The 19,797-nt window shown below is 47.4% G+C and overlaps 2 protein-coding genes across 2 annotated transcripts in view; both read left to right on the top strand.

The window, feature by feature from the left end:
* Window positions 1-2,751, top strand: part of LOC144499954 (uncharacterized) — a 63,830-nt gene extending 61,079 nt beyond the window's left edge. Inside the window, exon 5 of the mRNA XM_078222677.1 lies at window positions 1,213-2,751. The gene's annotated coding sequence lies outside the window, so the exon portion shown is untranslated. The remainder of the gene's footprint in view (window positions 1-1,212) is intronic.
* The window catches only part of LOC144499965 (interleukin-1 receptor type 2-like), a 1,647,203-nt gene that overhangs the window by 64,972 nt on the left and 1,562,434 nt on the right, over window positions 1-19,797 (top strand). The gene's annotated exons all lie outside the window — the stretch shown is intronic.

Genomic DNA, 19,797 nt, shown 5'->3' with positions numbered 1-19,797 from the left:
TCCCTCAGTACTGACCCTCTGACAGTGCGGCACTCCCTCAGCACTGACCCTCTGACAGTGCGGCACTCCCTCAGTACTGACCCTCTGACAGTGCGGCACTCCCTCAGAACTGACCCTCTGACAGTGCGGCACTCCCTCAGTACTGACCCTCTGACAGTGCGGCACTCCCTCAGTACTGACCCTCTGACAGTGCGGCACTCCCTCAGAACTGACCCTCTGACAGTGCGGCACTCCCTCAGTACTGACCCTCTGACAGTGCGGCACTCCCTCAGTACTGACCCTCTGACAGTGCAGCACTCCCTCAGTACTGACCCTCTGACAGTGCGGCACTCCCTCAGTACTGACCCTCTGACTGTCAGATTTGTCTTCAAACCTCTGGAGTCTAGCTCAATCCCTTGAACAAAGAACAAAGAACAGTACAGCACAGGAAACAGGCCCTTCGGCCCTCCAAGCCTGTGCTGCTCCTTGGTCCAACTAGACCAATCGTTTGTATCCCTCCATTCCCAGGCTGCTCATGTGACTATCCAGGTAAGTCTTAAACGATGTCAGCGTGCCTGCCTCCACCACCCTACTTGGCAGCGCATTCCAGGCCCCCACCACCCTCTGTGTAAAAAACGTCCCTCTGATGTCTGAGTTATACTTCGCCCCTCTCAGCTTGAGCCCGTGACCCCTCGTGATCGTCACCTCCGACCTGGGAAAAAGCTTCCCACTGTTCACCCTATCTATACCCTTCATAATCTTGTACACCTCTATTAGATCTCCCCTCATTCTCCGTCTTTCCAAGGAGAACAACCCCAGTCTACCCAATCTCTCCTCATAGCTAAGACCCTCTATACCAGGCAACATCCTGGTAAACCTTCTCTGCACTCTCTCTAACGCCTCCACGTCCTTCTGGTAGTGCGGCGACCAGAACTGGACGCAGTACTCCAAATGTGGCCTAACCAGCGTTCTATACAGCTGCATCATCAGACTCCAGCTTTTATACTCTATACCCCGTCCTATAAAGGCAAGCATACCATATGCCTTCTTCACCACCTTCTCCACCTGTGTTGCCACCTTCAAGGATTTGTGGACTTGCACACCTAGGTCCCTCTGTGTTTCTATACTCCTGATGACTCTGCCATTTATTGTATAAACTTTTTTGTATGGAGACAAGATACCACTGAGGAGAAAATAAGTGGTCCTGACCTGGTTTTCTCTGTATTTTTGCAGGAATGCTTCTAGCAACTGGTTGAAATGCAGTGAAAATGGATATATTTGCTTTGGATGCAGTGGCAATATCACTGATTCTCACTGACCACCATGGTTGCGATTCCAGGAAAGGCAGCAGTGTGGTTGTAATGTTCCAGCACAGTCCTCCTGGATACCACTACATAATTCAGGAAATGGGCAGACATATTCCTGAATGGCTAAAATGTATGATTGTGTAAATATGTATTTGCGTTCTGTGCTTTGTTTAATGCCTACTTCTACTGTTAAACAGTGTGTACATTATTTGGGTCTTTTCCTGGTGTAATCAGGATGGAATTTTTACTTTTCCTATTCCTTCAGCATGAACACTAATGGGAAGTGAGTGTGAAAGTTCCGCTGGGTATTATTCTAATCTCTGACCGGAGTGGAAACTCCCCTCCACCTCCAGTGTTGCTCTCTGACCCCAGACTCAAGTCACTGAAGGTCAAATCTACCCTAATCTGAACAGGTTTGAATCCAGGAATTGGGTCACACTGAGTAATTTGCCCCATAATATTCCCAGTAGCCCGTAATATTCTCAAGCTGTGCCACTGTTACTAGTATTACAATCACGTACGTGCACACATGAATGGTACTCGTGCCATTGACTGTATAGTTATGCACATGATGTCGAATAAGCAAGTGTTATCATTAATAATGCCCATGTGAATAGCACATGCCACTCTTATTAGCGGTTTTCAGACTGCTGGTTACAATGGACTGATGAACAAATTAATTTTTTTGCAGGGGACAGGGTGAGATGGGTTTGGATTATTCCTCCAGCCCTCCAACTTCTTGCTGCTCCCAAGCTGCTTGCAACCTTTCCCCTGGGGAACAGCACACGCACCCCCCCCTCCCCCTCATGGGGAGAATGAGGTGGGGGGGGGTGGTGAGGCGGATTTACCCAGGCTGTAGGATAGTGGGGATTGCTGAGGTGTGTGTTGGCTAGTGAGCTGGGTATGTGTGATTACACCTGTTTCTCACTGAGTATTCACAGGGTGCTGAAGGACAGAGTCTGGGATTCCTTCTGACAAGAATATTGAGCAAGTAAAGAGCTTGGATCCTGGACAGTGTTTGTGAGAGCAGGGGAAAGAATGGGGAACCTGGCTTCTTGTGAGGAGCTATGGGGAGGGACATACCAACAGCTCTCTGACCCTCAGCGTAACACATGCTGATGACCTCACAACGTTCCAGATAATATTGGGGTCATTTCTGAGCCTTGGGGGCGGGGGAAAGCCCACTCATTGCCATAACTGCCCCATCTTCTCGTTTACTGTAAAATTTCTGATTGTATTTTTTAGAAGGGAAGGGTCAGGGGTTGCTGGGCAGTCTTGTTTTTTATTTTGGTGCTGTTCTGATGTTCTTTTGTACAGAGGGTTACTAATTTTCACTGGCAGAGTCAGCTGGTTGCTGTTCCCTCTTTCTGGTTTTATACATGGATTTGTTTGAGACAAAACTCTTGTTACTACTGGAGGCTCTATCCCAATCTTACCAAATACAAAGGTTTTGGATTTAAATATGTTCCTGTCTCTTGTATCCTTGTTTCTCAGCTGCCTACTCACTCCAATGGCTGCCCATGATCATCTATGGAGAGGAAATGACATATATGAGGGCCCCTCATCACAATGAGTGCTAAGAACAGAAGGTGCTGTAGGGCTAATGTCACTGGGTTAGTAGAACATAGAACATAGAAAGCCACAGCACAAACAGGCCCTTCGGCCCACAAGTTGCGCCGATCACATCCCCACCTCTAGGCCTATCTATAGCCCTCAATCCCATTAAATCCCATGTACTCATCCAGAAGTCTCTTAAAAGACCCAGAGGCCCAGGCTGATGTGCTGAGGATGTGGGTTCAAATCCCACCATGACAGCTGTGCTATTTAATATTCAATTTAAATATAAAGCAAAGCTCAATAATTGCTGTAAAAACCCAACTGATTCGCTCATGTCCTTTAATGCCATCCTGGTCTAGTCTATATGTGATGCCATACCCTTAAGGTGACCCTTAACTGACCCTCTGAAAAAGCCCAGCAAGCGACTCAGTTCAAGGATAGTCAAAGGATGGCCAATAATTGATGGTCCATATTCCCATTGAGTCACGGGGTGATCGCACCAAAAATGGGCGAGTTAAAAATCGAATGTTACCTCACACTGAGAAAAAAATGAAGCAAGATCTATGTTGAACCAGCAGGGGGAAGGGATGGGGCCGAGGCTCACCCGAAAGCCGGCAGATGTCAGCAGAGGGTGCCATTGCGCATGCACAGATCTCTCTGTGCAATAATGCTCCTAATGTCCTCCCCCACGATAGCTGGCCTCCATGGCCACCCTTCCCCGATGGACTGGCTGATCGCTGGTTGTGGGTCGCAGCCATCTCACCCCCGATGCCAGTTTCAAAGTGCACAGCATCCCCCCCCCCCACCTCCACCTTAGGCCCCACCAATTTCAGGCACCGCCCCTCCCAGTCGTCCCCACACCCAGTGCCAGGTGGACAGTGCCAGGGTGCCCCCAATCTCCGGGGGGAGGGGGGGGTGGGGTGGGGCCTCAATGGCTTCCAGTCCTACCAGCGAGGCCATCACGACAGGTCCACATTGATGGGGACCATACGTGATTGGACAATTGTGTCCCGGGCTCTCTTGAAATATTTAATTTCTATTTTAAATAATCAGCCTCACGACCGAAAAGAAGGTCTTTTGGCTTTTTTCTGATGCTGGCATCTGATTAAAAAAGGGAACAATGTGTGTTCCAGGTCCATGAGATAACGTACCTCAGGAACAGAGTTAAGAAGGATCGATTACACCCTGTCGAAGAGAAGGGGAAGGCCAGAAAAGAGATTCTGACTCCAAGGAATACATTGGAGCTGAACTCTTTCTTTAGTTTCATAAATTACTTTGGAAAATTCATACCGAACCCGGGCAACTCTGCTGCCTCTCCACGTACTGTAACAAAAATCAGAAACGGGCATGGCAAATGGCACAGGAGAAAACCTTTGTAAATGTCCAATAACAATTGCTGTCAACAAATATACCAGCCCATAATGACCCCCTAAGGCCATTCATTGTAACCTGCGACGCTGCCCCTATGGGATCGGAGTGGTATTATCACACCTTTGGAATGATGAGACAATTCATGTATGCATTGTGAACCATGGTGGAGGCAGAGAGGAAGTATGCCCGGGTCAAATGGTGCTCGCAGTGAAAAAGTTCCACCAGAATGTCTATGGCTGGCACTTCACCGTAATAACTGACCATAAACCTCTGTTGAACCTCTTCAAGGAAGATGTAGTAGCGATTCCTCCCATCACATCACCTCGGATCCAACACTGGGCTCTGCTATTAGGTGCCTAAGAATATACCTCAGAACATCATCCTGGGAGACATATAGCCAATGCGGATGCCTTGAGTATTTGAGTAAACTCCAAATGCCATTTCTGTGCCCAAGTCTCCAAACTATCTGTATCCTATTGCATCCTCTGTCAATCCCTGCAACTATCAGCAACTCCACCAATCTTCATGTCATCCACAAACTTACTACATTTCCCTCCAGATCATTTATATATACTTCAAACAATAGAGGTCCCAGCACTGATCCCTGCGGAACACCACTAGCGACAGATTTCCATTCTGAAAAATACCCTTCCACCGCTACTCTCTGTCTTCTATAACCAAGTAACAGTTTTAACAACACCAGGTTAAAGTCCAACAGGTTTATTTGGTAGCAAATACCATTAGCTTTCGGAGCGCTGCTCCTTCGTCAGATGGAGTGGAAATCTGCTCTCAAACAGGGCGCAGAGGCACAAAATCAAGTTACAGAATACTGATTAGAATGCAAATCTCTACAGCCAACCAGTTCTTAAAGATACAGACAATGTGAGTGGAGGAGGGAGCATTAAGCACAGGTTAAAGAGATGTGTATTGTCTCCAGACAGGACAGGAGGCAAGCTGTGGGGGTTACTGATAGTGTGACATAAACCCAACATCTCGGTTTAGGCCGTCCTCATGTGTGCGGAACTTGGCTATCAGTTTCTGCTCAGCGACTTTGCGCTGTCGTGTGTCGTGAAGGCCGCCTTAGAACATAGAACAGTACAGCACAGAACAGGCCCTTCGGCCCACGATGTTGTGCCGAGCTTTATCTGAAACCAAGATCAAGCTATCCCACTCCCTATCATCCTGGTGTGCTCCATGTGCCTATCCAATAACCGCTTAAATGTTTCTAAAGTGTCTGACTCCACTATCACTGCAGGCAGTCCATTCCACACCCCAACCACTCTCTGCGTAAAGAACCTACCTCTGATATCCGTCCTGTATCTCCCACCACGAACCCTATAGTTATGCCCCCTTGTAATAGCTCCATCCACCCGAGGAAATAGTCTTTGAACGTTCACTCTATCTATCCCCTTCATCATTTTATACACCTCTATTAAGTCTCCCCTCAGCCTCCTCCGCTCCAGAGAGAACAGCCCTAGCTCCCTCAACCTTTCCTCATATGACCTACCCTCCAAACCAGGCAGCATCCTGGTAAATCTCCTCTGCACTCTTTCCAGCACTTCCACATCCTTCTTATAGTGAGGTGACCAGAACTGCACACAATATTCCAAATGTGGTCTCACCAAGGTCCTGTACAGTTGCAGCATAACCCCACGGCTCTTAAACTCCAACCCCCTGTTAATAAAAGCTAACACACTATAGGCCTTCTTCACAGCTCTATCCACTTGACTGGCAACCTTTAGAGATCTGTGGATATGGACCCCAAGATCTCTCTGTTCCTCCACAGTCTTCAGAACCCTACCTTTGACCCTGTAATCCACATTTAAATTTGTCCTACCAAAATGAATCACCTCACATTTATCAGGGTTAAACTCCATTTGCCATTTTTCAGCCCAGCTTTGCATCCTATCTATGTCTCTTTGCAGCCTACAACAGCCCTCCACCTCATCCACTACTCCACCAATCTTGGTGTCATCAGCAAATTTACTGATCCACCCTTCAGCCCCCTCCTCTAAGTCATTAATAAAAATCACAAAGAGCAGAGGACCAAGCACTGATCCCTGCGGCACACCGCTAGCAACCTGCCTCCAATCCGAAAATTTTCCATCGACCACCACCCTCTGTCTTCGGTCAGACAGCCAGTTACCTATCCAATCGGCCAACTTTCCCTCTATCCCACACCTCCTCACTTTCATCATAAGCCGACCATGGGGGACCTTATCAAACGCCTTACTAAAATCCATGTATATGACATCAACTGCCCTACCTTCATCAACACACTTAGTTACCTCCTCAAAAAATTCTATCAAATTTGTGAGGCACGACTTGCCCTTCACGAATCCGTGCTGACTATCTCGGATTAATCCGCATCTTTCTAAATGGTCGTAAATCCCATCCCTCAGGACCCTTTCCATCAATTTACCAACCACCGAAGTAAGACTAACCGGTCTATAATTACCAGGGTCATTTCTATTCCCTTTCTTAAACAGAGGAACAACATTCGCCATTCTCCAGTCCTCTGGCACCATCCCCGTGGACAGTGAGGACCCAAAGATCAACGCCAAAGGCTCTGCAATCTCATCCCTTGCCTCCCACAGAATCCTAGGATACATTTCATCAGGCCCAGGGGACTTATCGACCTTCAGTTTATTCAAAACTGCCAAGACATCCTCCCTCCGAACATCTATTTCCTCCAGCCTATTAGCCTGTAACACCTTCTCTTCCTCAAAAACATGGCCCCTCTCCTTGGTGAACACTGAAGAAAAGTATTCATTCATCACCTCGCCCATCTCTACTGACTCCATACACAAGTTCCCACTACTGTCCTTGACCGGCCCTAACCTCACCCTGGTCATTCTTTTATTCCTCACATAAGAGTAAAAAGCCTTGGGGTTTTCCTTGATCCGACCCGCCAAGGACTTCTCATGTCCCCTCCTAGCTCTCCTAAGCCCCTTTTTCAGCTCATTCCTTGCTAACTTGTAACCCTCAATCGAGCCATCTGAACCTTGTTTCCTCATCCCTACATAAGCTTCCCTCTTCCTTTTCACAAGACATTCCACCTCTTTTGTGAACCATGGTTCCCTCACTCGGCCATTTCCTCCCTGCCTGACAGGAACATACCTATCAAGGACATCCAGTATTTGTTCCTTGAAAAAGTTCCACTTTTCATTAGTTCCTTTCTCTGACAGTTTCTGTTCCCAACTTATGCCCCCTAATTCTTGCCTAATCGCATCATAATTACCCCTCCCCCAATTGTAAACCTTGCCCTGCCGTACGGCCCTGTCCCTCTCCATTGCAATAACAAAAGACACCGAATTGTGGTCACTATCTCCAAATTGCTCTCCCACAACCAAATCTAACACTTGGCCCGGTTCATTTCCCAGTACCAAATCCAATGTGGCCTCACCTCTAGTCGGCCCATCCACATATTGTGTCAGGAAACCCTCCTGCACACACTGCACAAAAACTGTCCCATCCAAACTATTTGACCTACAAAGGTTCCAATCAATATTTGGAAAGTTAAAGTCCCCCATGACAACTACCCTGTGACCCCCACACATATCCATAATCTGCTTAGCAATTTCTTCCTTCACATCTCTATTACTATTTGGGGGCCTATAGTAAACTCCTAGCAACGTGACCGCTCCTTTCCTATTTCTAACTTCAGCCCATATTACCTCAGTGTGCAGATCCCCCACAAAGTGCCTTTCCGCAGCCGTTAAACTATCCTTGATTAACAATGCCACTCCTCCACCTCTTTTACCAGCTTCCCTACACTTAGTGAAACATCTATACCCCGGAACGTCCAACAACCATTCCTGTCCTTGTTCTACCCACGTCTCCGTAATGGCCACAACATCGTAGTCCCAAGTACCAATCCACGCCCCAAGTTCATCTACCTTGTTCCGGATGCTCCTTGCATTGAAGTAGACACACTTCAACCCACCTTCCTTGGAGAACGCTTACCCGAAGATCAGAAGCCGAATGCCCGTGACCGCTGAAGTGCTCCCCCACAGGAAGAGAACAGTCTTGCCTGGTGATTGTCAAGCGGTGTTCATTCATCCGTTGTCGTAGTGTCTGCATGGTTTCCCCAATGTACCATGCCTTGGAACTGTCGATCAATGAGTCGAGCGCCATATCCTGTTCTTATGAGGGCATCTTTCAGCGTCTGGAGGTGTCTGTTGCGATCATGGGGACCAAATTCGCACCTCAATATGCCAACATCTTCATGCACAGGTTCGAACAAGACTTCTTCACCGCACAGGACCTTCAACCGATGCTATACACTAGATACATCGATGACATTTTCTTCCTTTGGAGTCATGGTGAACAATCTCTGAAACAACTATATGATGACATCAACAAGTTCCATCCCACCATCAGACTCACCATGGGCTACTCTCCGGAATCGGTTGCATTCTTGGACTCACGCATCTCCATTAAGGACGGTCACCTCAGCACCTCACTGTACCGCAAGCCCACGGATAACCTTATGAATCTCCACTTCTCCAGCTTCCACCCTAAACACGTTAAAGAAGCCATCCCCTACGGCCAAGCCCTCTGTATACACAGGATCTGCTCGGATGAGGAGGATCGCAACAGACACCTCCAGACGCTGAAAGATGCCCTCATAAGAACAGGATATGGCGCTCGACTCATCGATCAACAGTTCCAACGCGCCACAGCGAAAAACCGCACCGACCTCCTCAGAAGACAAACACGGGACACGGTGGACAGAGTACCCTTCGTCGTCCAGTACTTCCCCGGAGCGGAGAAGCTACGGCATCTCCTCCGGAGCCTTCAACATGTCATTGATGAAGACGAATATCTCGCCAAGACCATCCCCACACCCCCACTTCTTGCCTTCAAACAACCGCACAACCTCAAACAGACCATTGTCCGCAGCAAACTACCCAGCCTTCAGGAGAACAGTGACCATGACACCACACAACCCTGCCACAGCAACCTCTGAAGGACGTGAGAACACCATCTACCAGGTACACGGTACATACTCTTGCAACTCGGCCAACATTGTCTACCTGATACGCTGCAGGAAAGGATGTCCCGAGGCATGGTACATTGGGGAAACCATGCAGACGCTATGACAACGGATGAATGAACTCCGCTCGACAATCACCAGGCAAGACTGTTCTCTTCCTGTGGGGGAGCACTTCAGCGGTCACGGGCATTCGGCTTCTGATCTTCGGGTAAGCGTTCTCCAAGGCGGCCTTCACGACACACGACAGCGCAAAGTCGCTGAGCAGAGACTGATAGCCAAGTTCCGCACACATGAGGACGGCCTAAACCGGGATGTTGGATTTATGTCACACTATCGGTAACCCCCACAGCTTGCCCCCTGGACTTGCTGGCTGTCCTGTCTGGAGACAATACACATCTCTTTAACCTGTGCTTAATGCTCCCTCCTCCACTCACATTGTCTGTATCTTTAAGAACTGGTTGGCTGTAGAGATTTGCATTCTAATCAGTATTCTGTAACTTGATTTTGTGTCTCTGCGCCCTGTTTGAGAGAAATTTCCACTCCATCTGACGAAGGAGCAGCGCTCCGAAAGCTAATGGTATTTGCTACCAAATAAACCTGTTGGACTTTAACCTGGTGTTGTTAAAACTCTTACTGTGTTCACCCCAGTCCAACGCCGGCATCTCCACTTCTATAACCAAGCCAGTTCTGTATCCATCTAGCCAGCCGACCACAAATCACACGTGATTTTAGTTTTTGTATCAATCTGCCATATGGAATTCGTCAAACGCCCTATTAAAGTCCATATAACCTACATCCACAGCCCTTCCCTCATCAATTATCTTTGTCGCTTCTTCAAAAAACACAATCAGGTTGGTGAGACATGTCCTTCCCCGTACAAAACCATGCTGCCTGTCACTAACCAGCCCATTTTCTTCCAAATGTGCATATATCCTGTCCCTCAGTATCTTCTCCAAAAGCTTCCCCATCACCGACATCAGGCTCACCGGCCTATAATTTCCTGGATTATCCCAGCTTCCTTTCTTAAACAAGGGAACAACATTGGCTATTTTCCAGTCCTGTGGCCAAAGAGGATGTGAAGATATCTGTTAAGGTCCCAGCTATTTCTCCCCTTGCCTCCCGCAGTAACCTGGGATCGATCCCATCCGGCCCCGGGGACTTGTCTACCTTGATGCAATTTCGGACACTCAACACTTCCTCCTTCGATATATTGACATTCTCTAGAGCGTTCACACAACTATCCCTGACCTCATGTCCTTCTCTTTGGTGAATACCGATACAAAGAACTCATTAAGGATCCCACCCACTTCCTGTGGCTCCATGCATACCTTCTCTCTATTGTCCTTGAATGGGCCTATTCTTTCTCTTGCTATCCTCTTGCTTCTTATATATATATAAAAAGCCTTGGGATTCTCCTTGACCCTGTTTGCTAAAGACATTTCATAGCCCCTTTCAGCCCTCCCAATTCCACGTTTAATTTCCTTCCTACTTTCACTGTACTCCCCAAGGGCTTTGTCAGTTTTTAGATGCCTCGTCCTATCGCACACTTCCTTTTTCCTTTTGACTTCCTGAATCCTGCCATTTCTATCCTTCATTTTTACAGGGACGTGCCTGTCCTGTACTTCAATCAAGCGGCCTTTCAAAGCCTCCCACATGCCAGATGTGGATTTGCCCTCAGAGCTGCTCCCAATCCACATTCCCCAGTTCCTGTCTAATTTGGATGTCATTGGCCCTCGCCCAATTAAACACCCTCACCCGAGGGCCACTCTTGTCCTTATCCTTGACTACCCGAAATCTTATGGAATTATGGTCGCTCAGCCCAAAATGCTCCCCCACTGAAACATCGATCACCCGGCCCGGCTCATTCCCCAAGACCCAGTCTAGTACAGCCCCCTCCCTGGTTGGATTGTCAACATACTGTATCAAAAAGCCCTCCTGGACACATCTAACAAATTGCTCTCTATCCGAGCCCCTGGCTGTAAGGGATTCCCAGTCAATATGGGGGACGTTCAAGTCGCCCATCACAACTCCACTGCTTTTTTCACATCTTTCCAGTATCTGACTGCACAGCTGCTCCTCTGTATCCTGCCGGCTGTTGGGAGGTCTATGCTACACTCCCAACATTGTGATTTCACCCTTCCCATTCCTGAGCTCCACCCATAATGCCTCACTACAAGATCCCTCCAATGTCTCCTCCCTCAACACAGCTGTGATCTGCTCTCAGTCTCACTTTTCTCCCCCAGTCCCTACACTTATTGACCTGCTGTTCCGGTTTCCACCCCACTGCCACACAGCCCTCCCGAACCACACTAGCAAACCTCCCACCCAGGATATTGGTGCCCCTATTTGTTGTCATAACAACCCTCAGCCCTTAGGTCCATGCCTCTCCCAGCGCCCCCACTGGTAGGATTTCCTTTCTGCCATTTGGTTTGGTCAGAGGTTGGTTAATGACAGGGCTGGGTCAGGTGATGGAAACCAAACAGGGGACATTCTCTTTCGGAGGGCGTATCGCAGAGTTACTGAAGCGGGTTCCTCCTCAGGTTCCGCTTCAGCCGGGAGACCCACTTCTTCAGCCTTCATCTCGAGTCCGTACCTTTGCTATCCGGAGCGGCCAATGTGGAGTCAGCTTCAAGCTGAACACTGGCACTGCCAACAGCTATCTCCATGGCTGGTGGTGGGGACAGCTCGAGGAAGGACCCTGATACCGGAGAAATTCTTCACTTACAGAGGTTATCTGGATGAAAAGATGGAGGAAAAATAATTTTTTCTCTTTGTCATCAACGCAGTAATTCGGCCAAATGCTGGTTTCCCGTCACCAAAACCCTTTATTCTGCACCAAAGGAAAAGGTTGCTCCCGAGGTTTACAGACTGGTAGTCTTCACCTTGTGACCTACAACTCTGGTCCGGGTAAAGTTAAGGCCTTTAAACCCCCGCTGGTTCCTCCCCATTGGGCGAGCCTCCACTCGCTTGATAAGGCAGCTTGTACTCCACGAAGACTATTGATCTGTTGATGATTGCCCTGTGGTCTTCACGGTTGTCGTAACGGACTCTGTCACCTATTTTGCACACTGGAATTTCGATATCTTCTACCAAACTAAATATGGGAATAATTTTAAATAAATTAAGTTTATTTATTAGTCACAAGCAAGGCTTACATTAACATTGCAATAAAGTTACTGTGAAATTCCCTTAGTCGCCACACTCTGGTGCCTGTTCAGATCAATTCACTCAACCAGCACATCTTTCGGGCTGTGGGAGGAGACCGGAGCACCCGGAGACAACCCACGCAGACACGGGGAGAACGTGCAAACTCCGCACAGACAGTGACTCAAGCTGGGAATCGAACCCCGGTCCCTGGTGTTGGGAGACAGCAGTGCTAATCACTGTGCCCCCACCCTGCCATAACTCATGAAGTCCGTCCATTGCAGGTTGAGATCAATACTGCATTTAAAAGTGTTTATGATTGGCCGATTTGAATTTAGTTAAAAAATTTAGTAAATTTAGTAATTTAATAAAGTGACCAAGAAACTGAAGAATTGTTAAAAAATCAGGTGGTTCACTCTGTGGTTCATCCTTTAGGGAAGGAAATCTGCCGTTCTTTCCCAGTCTGGTCTACATGTGACTCCGGGCCCACAGCAATGTGGTTGTCTGTAAATTGCTCGATAAAATGGCCACATCATTTGTATTGTCACCTTCTCAGGGTAACTCGGGATGAGCAATAAATGTGACCTTAACAGTGACTTACCCGTCAATTCTAAAAATGATTCAATTTCAGACCCATTCCCCAGGATTGCTGCGGGATTTCAACAGGGGAAGAGGCTAAAATGAGGAACATTGCAGCAATAAAACTTAGTTCAGCCAATCTTGTGGCAATGTTTCCATCTGGTGGAAATTCTGGGAAGTACAGCTCCATTCTCCAAACATGTCTTTTTTTGTGGTTGACCTGTAGTTTGGAAATGCAGATGTTCAGGGTTGTTGAGCAGCTATGCAGCGCATTCCTTGCTAAAAAGCAGATGCGGCAATCACAGTGGATAATGCACCATCTAACTCTTCGTCTGGGGAGGAGGTGGAGGCTGAGGTGTAGAGGCTAATTATGCTGATAGACCTCAACTGTCCTGTCCCTATAGATGGCAGATCTCTGAGTGACCCACAACCTGTGGAGACCATTATCATCACTCACTGTCAGACTGGAGTGCCAGGATATTCTTGCTGCCATCAGGGTGGGCACAGAAAGCCCACAGATCTCTGTGGCATGTCTTCTTTCATTTTATATAGATTGTCCTTTGATGAGAGACTGAGTAAATTGAGTCTGTATTCTCTGGTGTTTAGAAGAATAAGAGATGATCTTATGGAAACGTACAAGATTCTGAAAGGGACGTGACAGGGTTGACATTGAGAAATTGAATCTGAAGAAGCGTGTTAAAACACAGAGCAGTACAGCACAGGAGCAGGCCCTTCGGCCCACGGTGCTGTGCTGAACATGACGTCAAATTAAACTAATCCCTTCTGCCTGCCCTTGCTCCCTATCCCTCTGTTCCTTGCGTATCCATGTGCTGATCTAAAAGCCCCGTAAATGTCCCTATCATATCTGCCTCCACCACCCCTGGTAGCGCGTTCCAGACACCCACCACTCTGTGTAAAAAACTTGCCCCTCACATCTCCTTTGAACTTTCCCCCTCTCACATTAAGTATGTGCCCCCGAGTATTAGACATTTCAACTCTGGGAAAAAGATTCTGACTGTCAACCCTATCGATGCCTCTCATAATTTTATAGACGTCTATCAGGTCTCCCCTCAGCCTCTGCCGCTCCAGAGAAAACAGCCCTAGTTTATCCAGCCTTTCCTTATAGCTCATCCCCTCTAATCCAGGCAGCATCCTGGTAAACCTCTCCAAAGCCTCCACATCCTTCATTAACTCTGTTTCTTGCTCCACAGATGTGCCAGACCTGCTGAGTTTTTCCTGTTTGTATTTCAGATTTCCAGCATCCACAGTATTTTCCTTTTATTATTGGAGATGTCCCTCAACCTTCATGGGTATCGATAGAGTGAATGCAAGCAGGCTTTTTCCGCTGAGGCTAGGGGAGAAAAAAACCAGAGGGCATGGGTTAAGGGTGAAAGGAGAAAAGTTTAAAGGGAATATTAGGGGGGGCTTCTTCACGCAGAGAGTGGTGGGAGTGTGGAATGAGCTGCCGGATAAAGTGGTAAATGCGGGGTCACTTTTAACATTTAAGAAAAACTTGGACGGGTTCATGGATGAGAGGGGTGTGGAGGGATATGGTCCAAGTGCAGGTCAGTGGGACTAGGCAAAAAATGGTTCGGCACAGACAAGAAGGGCCAAAAGGCCTGTTTCTGAGCTGTAATTTTCTATGGTTCTATGGTTCACACTGGAATGACAGAGGGGTGATCTGATAGAAGTCTACAAGATTATGAGGGGCGTGGACAGAGTGGTTGTCAGAAGCTTTTTCCCAGGGTGGAAGAGTCAATTACTAGAGGGCATAGGTTTAAGGTGCGAGGGGCAAGGTTTAAAGGAGATGTACGAGGCAAGTATTTTACACAGAGGGTGGTGGGTGCCTGGTACTTGCTGCCGGGGGAGGTAGTGGAAGCAGATACGATAGTGACTTTTAAGGGGCGTCTTGACAAATACATGAATAGGATGGGAATAGAGGGATATGGTCCCTGGAAGAGAAGGGGGTTTTAGTTCAGTCGGGCAGCATGGTCGGTGCAGGCTTGGAGGGCCGAAGGGCCTGTTCCTGTGCTGTAATTTTCTTTGTTCTTTGTTCTATATTATTTCCCCTGGCTGGGAATTCTAAAACACAGTCTCGGGATAAGAGGCCAACCATTTCAGTCTGAGTTGAGCAATTTCTTCATTCAGCTTTTGATCCCAGCTGATGTTGCTACTGGACAAGTCAGACCTCAGGGCGGAACCCGGTTTGATAGATCCTAACTTTTATTTTTTTCTTTGGAAACGTGGAGGCCAGTGACTAAGCAGAGTCACAGGAGTCAGCTGATGAACTTTTAACAAAATAATAAAACATTTATTAAACAACAAAAGATGAACTATATTACACGACTCCTTCATCCCAACTATATCTTCACAGATATATGCAGATTTACACAGCACAAGTTACAAAATTTATCTCATACTCTAATGTTCTCAGTAAATACACTGTCCATGTAAATCAAAAGGCAAAATGTGGTCAGACACCCAATACTCTGAAACATATATATAAAAGAACATAAGAAATAGGAGCAGGAGTAGGCCATCTGGCCCCTCGAACCTGCTCCACCATTCAATAAGATCATGGCTGATCTTTTTGTGGACTCAGCTCCACTTACCTGCCCGCTCACCATAACCCTTAATTCCTTTACTGTTCAAAAAGTTATCTATCCTTGCCTTAAAAACATTCAATGAGGCCTCAACTGCTTCACTGGGCAGGGAATTCCACAGATTCACAAACTTTTGTGTGAAGAAGTTCCTCCTCAACTCAGTCCTAAATCTGCTTCCCCTTATTTTGAGGCTATGCCCCCTAGTTCTAGTTTCACCCGCCAGTGGAAACAACATCCCTGCTTCTATCTAATCAATTCCTTTCATAATCTTATGTATAAGATCCCCCCTCAAGTGAACAAAGAACAAAAAGAACAAAGAACAATACAGCACAGGAACAGGCCCTTTGGCCCTCCAAGCCTGTGCCGCTCCCTGGTCCAAACTAGACCATTCTTTTGTATCCCTCCATTCCCACTCCGTTCATGTGGCTATCTAGATAAGTCTTAAACGTTCCCAGTGTGTCCGCCTCCACCACCTTGCCCGGCAGTGCATTCCAGGCCCCCACCACCCTCTATGTAAAATACGTCCTTCTGATATCCGTGTTAAACCTCCCCCTTGTCACCTAGAATCTATGACCCCTCGTGAACGTCACCATCGACCTGGGAAAAAGCTTCCCACCGTTCACCCTATCTATGCCTTTCATAATTTTATATACCTCTATTAGGTCACCCCTCATCCTCCGTCTTTCCAGTGAGAACAGCCCCAGTTTACCCAATCTCTCCTCATAACTAAGCCCTTCCATACCAGGCAACATCCTGGTAAACCTCCTCTGCACTCTCTCTAAAGCCTTCATGTCCTTCTGGTAGTGTGGTGACCAGAACTGGGCGCAGTATTCCAAATGCGGCCGAACCAACGTTCTATACAACTGCAACATCAGACCCCAACTTTTATACTCTATGCCCCGTCCTATAAAGGCAGGCATGCCATATGCCTTATTCACTACCTTCTCCACCTGTGACGTCACCTTCAAGGATCTGTGGACTTGCACACCCAGGTCCCTCTGCGTATCTACACCCTTTATGGTTCTGCCATTTATCGTATAGCTCCCCCCTACGTTAGTTCTACCAAAATGCATCACTTCGCATTTATCTGGATTGAACTCCATCTGCCATTTCTTTGCCCAAATTTGCAGCCTATCTATATCCTTCTGTAGCCTCTGACAATGTTCCTCACTATCTGCAAGTCCAGCCATTTTCGTGTCGTCCGTAAACTTACTGATCACCCCGGTTACACCTTCTTCCAGATCGTTTATATAAATCACAAACAGCAGAGGTCCCAATACAGAGCCCTGCGGAACACCACTAGTCACAGGCCTCCAGCCAGAAAAAGACCCTTCCACTACCACCCTCTGTCTTCTGTGACCAAGCCAGTTCTCCACCCATCTAGCCACCTCCCCCTTTATCCCATGAGATCCAACCTTTTGCACCAACCTACCATGAGGGACTTTGTCAAACGCTTTACTAAAGTCCATATAGACGACATCCACGGCCCTTCCCTCGTCAACCATTCTAGTCACTTCTTCAAAAAACTCCACCAGGTTAGTGAGGCATGACCTCCCTCTCACAAAACCATGCTGACTATCGTTAATGAGTTTATTCCTTTCTAAATGCGCATACATCCTATCTCTAAGAATCCTCTCCAACAACTTCCCCACCACGGACGTCAAGCTCACCGGCCTATAATTTCCCGGGTTATCCTTCCTACCCTTCTTAAATAACGGGACCACATTAGCTATCCTCCAATCCTCCAGGACTTCACCTGTGTCCAGTGACGAGACAAAGATTTGCGTCAGAGGACCAGCGATTTCATCTCTCGTCTCCCTGAGCAGCCTGGGATAGATTCCATCAGGCCCTGGGAATTTGTCAGTCTTTATATTCCCTAAAAAACCTAACACTTCCTCCCTTGCAATGGAGATTTTCTCTAACAGGTCAACACTCCCCTCCGTGACACTCCCAGTCAACACATCCCTCTCCTTTGTGAATACCGACGCAAAGTATTCATTTAGGATCTCCCCTACTTTCTTGGGCTCGAAGCATAATTCCCCACTTTTGTCCCTGAGAGGTCCGATTTCTTCCTTGACAACCCTTTTGTTCCTACCGTATGAATAAAATGCCTTGGGATTCTCCTTAATCCTGTCTGCCAAGGACATTTCGTGACATTTCGTGGTAGATAAGATAGTGTACAGCGAAAATGAGAATTCTTTGCACTAATGCACAGAGTGTAAGGAACATACTGAATGAGCTGCAGGCACAGATCCAAGTCGGTAACTATGATGTAGTAGCCATTACTGAATGGCTACAGAATGGTCATGGCCAGGATCTAAATATACCAGCTCATACACGGTATACAGGAGGGATAGAGAAAATGGCAGAGGGATGGAGCAACTATTCTGATCATCCCCCACACCCTTGATACTTCCAATAGCTGACCCTAGGATCTGCATCAAATCAAGTCAGGCCATCTGGGGTCGTTGCACCCCTGTCCAACCCCTCAGAGCAAAGCTCCAGGGAGGACACCAAATCCTTGGCACTGCTTTCACCTGCACCTCTACCAGTGCAGAGATACTCACCTTGGTGGGAAATGTCAGTGGACAGGCTTCTGGGGCACTCTCTGGTGAGCACCACACAGCTGCTGTAGCACATCAGGTGGAGTCAGGAACTTCCAAAGGAGCGGTCAGTCGGATGTCTGCTGACTCCCACAAAACAGATGCCTTCAAGTCAGATGTCAGGCCTCTGGGAAATGTTATCCCACCACTGTTCCTGATGCAGAAACAGAATCAAGCGTTGCAGGATTCTTACAAACATAAGGCCAACTGGAAGAGTACAGGAGCCTTCTTTTCGGGAGATGGTGTCAGCATTGCGTAATACCCAGGCCAACATTGCAAGGATGGTGGCCACAGTGGAAATCCTGGGGCAATACATCTGAGCCATGTCTGATGACGTCCAAGGCCTGGCTCACTCTGAGATGTCCATGGTTAAGGCCCAGGAGAGCAGGGCCCAGACACACACAGACATGTCACTGGCACAGGTGGACATTGCTGAGATGCTTCAGAGCTTCTTAATGACTCTGCGCACCTGCTCTGCTGCCTTCAGGGATCTGTGAATAACTATTCAAGATCCATCTTTTCCTTTGAACACCCTAGTGTCCGTTGACCTTGGTGGGATTTTCCGGTTTTGGGGCCTATGAAAAAATAGCAAATGGAATATAATGTGGGAAAATGTGAACAGCGCATCAAGCCCTCTCCGCCATTCTATACGATAATGGCTGATCAGACGCTTTAGGTTGCTCATCAGAAATCTACCCATTTCTACCTTGAATATACACACTGACCGAGCTTCCACAGCTCTCTGAGGTAGAGAATTCCAAAGATTTATAACCCACTGTGTAAAGAACTTTCTCATCTCAGTTCTAAGTGGCTTCCTCCTTATTTTGAAATTGTGCGCCCTGGTTCTGGACTCCCCAACCAAGGGAAACATCTTACCTGCATCTATTCTGTCTATTCCTTTAAGTATTTTGTAGGATTGCGTCTCATTCTTCGAAACTCTCGAGAATACATGCCCAGTTTCCGCAGTCTCTCTTTATAAGACTGTCCCACCTGGAACAAGTCTGGTGAACCTTCACTGCACTCCCTCTATGGCAATAACATCCTTTCTGAGGTAAGGGGACCAAAACTACACACAGTCCTTCAGGTGTGGTCTAACAAGGTTCCTATACAATTGGAACAAGTCTTCACTACTCCTATACTCAAATCCTCTTGTGATACAGGCTAACATTCCATTAGCCTTCTGTGGTGAACCATCGTTGGTTCCCACTAGATAGTACTGAGCCAGGGTCTGGCCAGTACTACAAGTATGTATATATGTTGCTGTTGGGGTTAGGGATGGGTTGTTCTACTTGTTGCTGTTGGGGTTAGGGTTGGGCTGTTACACCTTGTATTATAGTTATTGTGGTACATCCCAGTCGGGCTCCGCCTCCTGGGAGAGGTATAAAGGTCACTGCTCTGTCTGGGACCCCTCAGTCTGGGATCGTGTATATAATTAGTAGCTTCGTTGTAACAGCAAATAAAAGCCTTTATTTCCTGAGCATCTCAAGCCTCGTGTGTGATAACGCGCATCAATTTTATTTGCTGTCAAGTAAACTCTCGTCGAAGAAAAAAAACCGATACAGAGAGTATGGAGCAGATGTTAAAACCTGAACGTCTTACACTGGATCCACGTGCGGCGGGCGCCTCTAACACCTTCGACCACTGGTTGAAATGTT

This window comes from Mustelus asterias, chromosome 10 (assembly GCF_964213995.1).
Source record: "Mustelus asterias chromosome 10, sMusAst1.hap1.1, whole genome shotgun sequence".
NCBI lineage: Eukaryota > Metazoa > Chordata > Chondrichthyes > Carcharhiniformes > Triakidae > Mustelus > Mustelus asterias.
The sequence above is the reverse complement of the archived record's forward strand: the minus strand, read 5'-3'. Positions and strand labels throughout refer to the sequence as shown.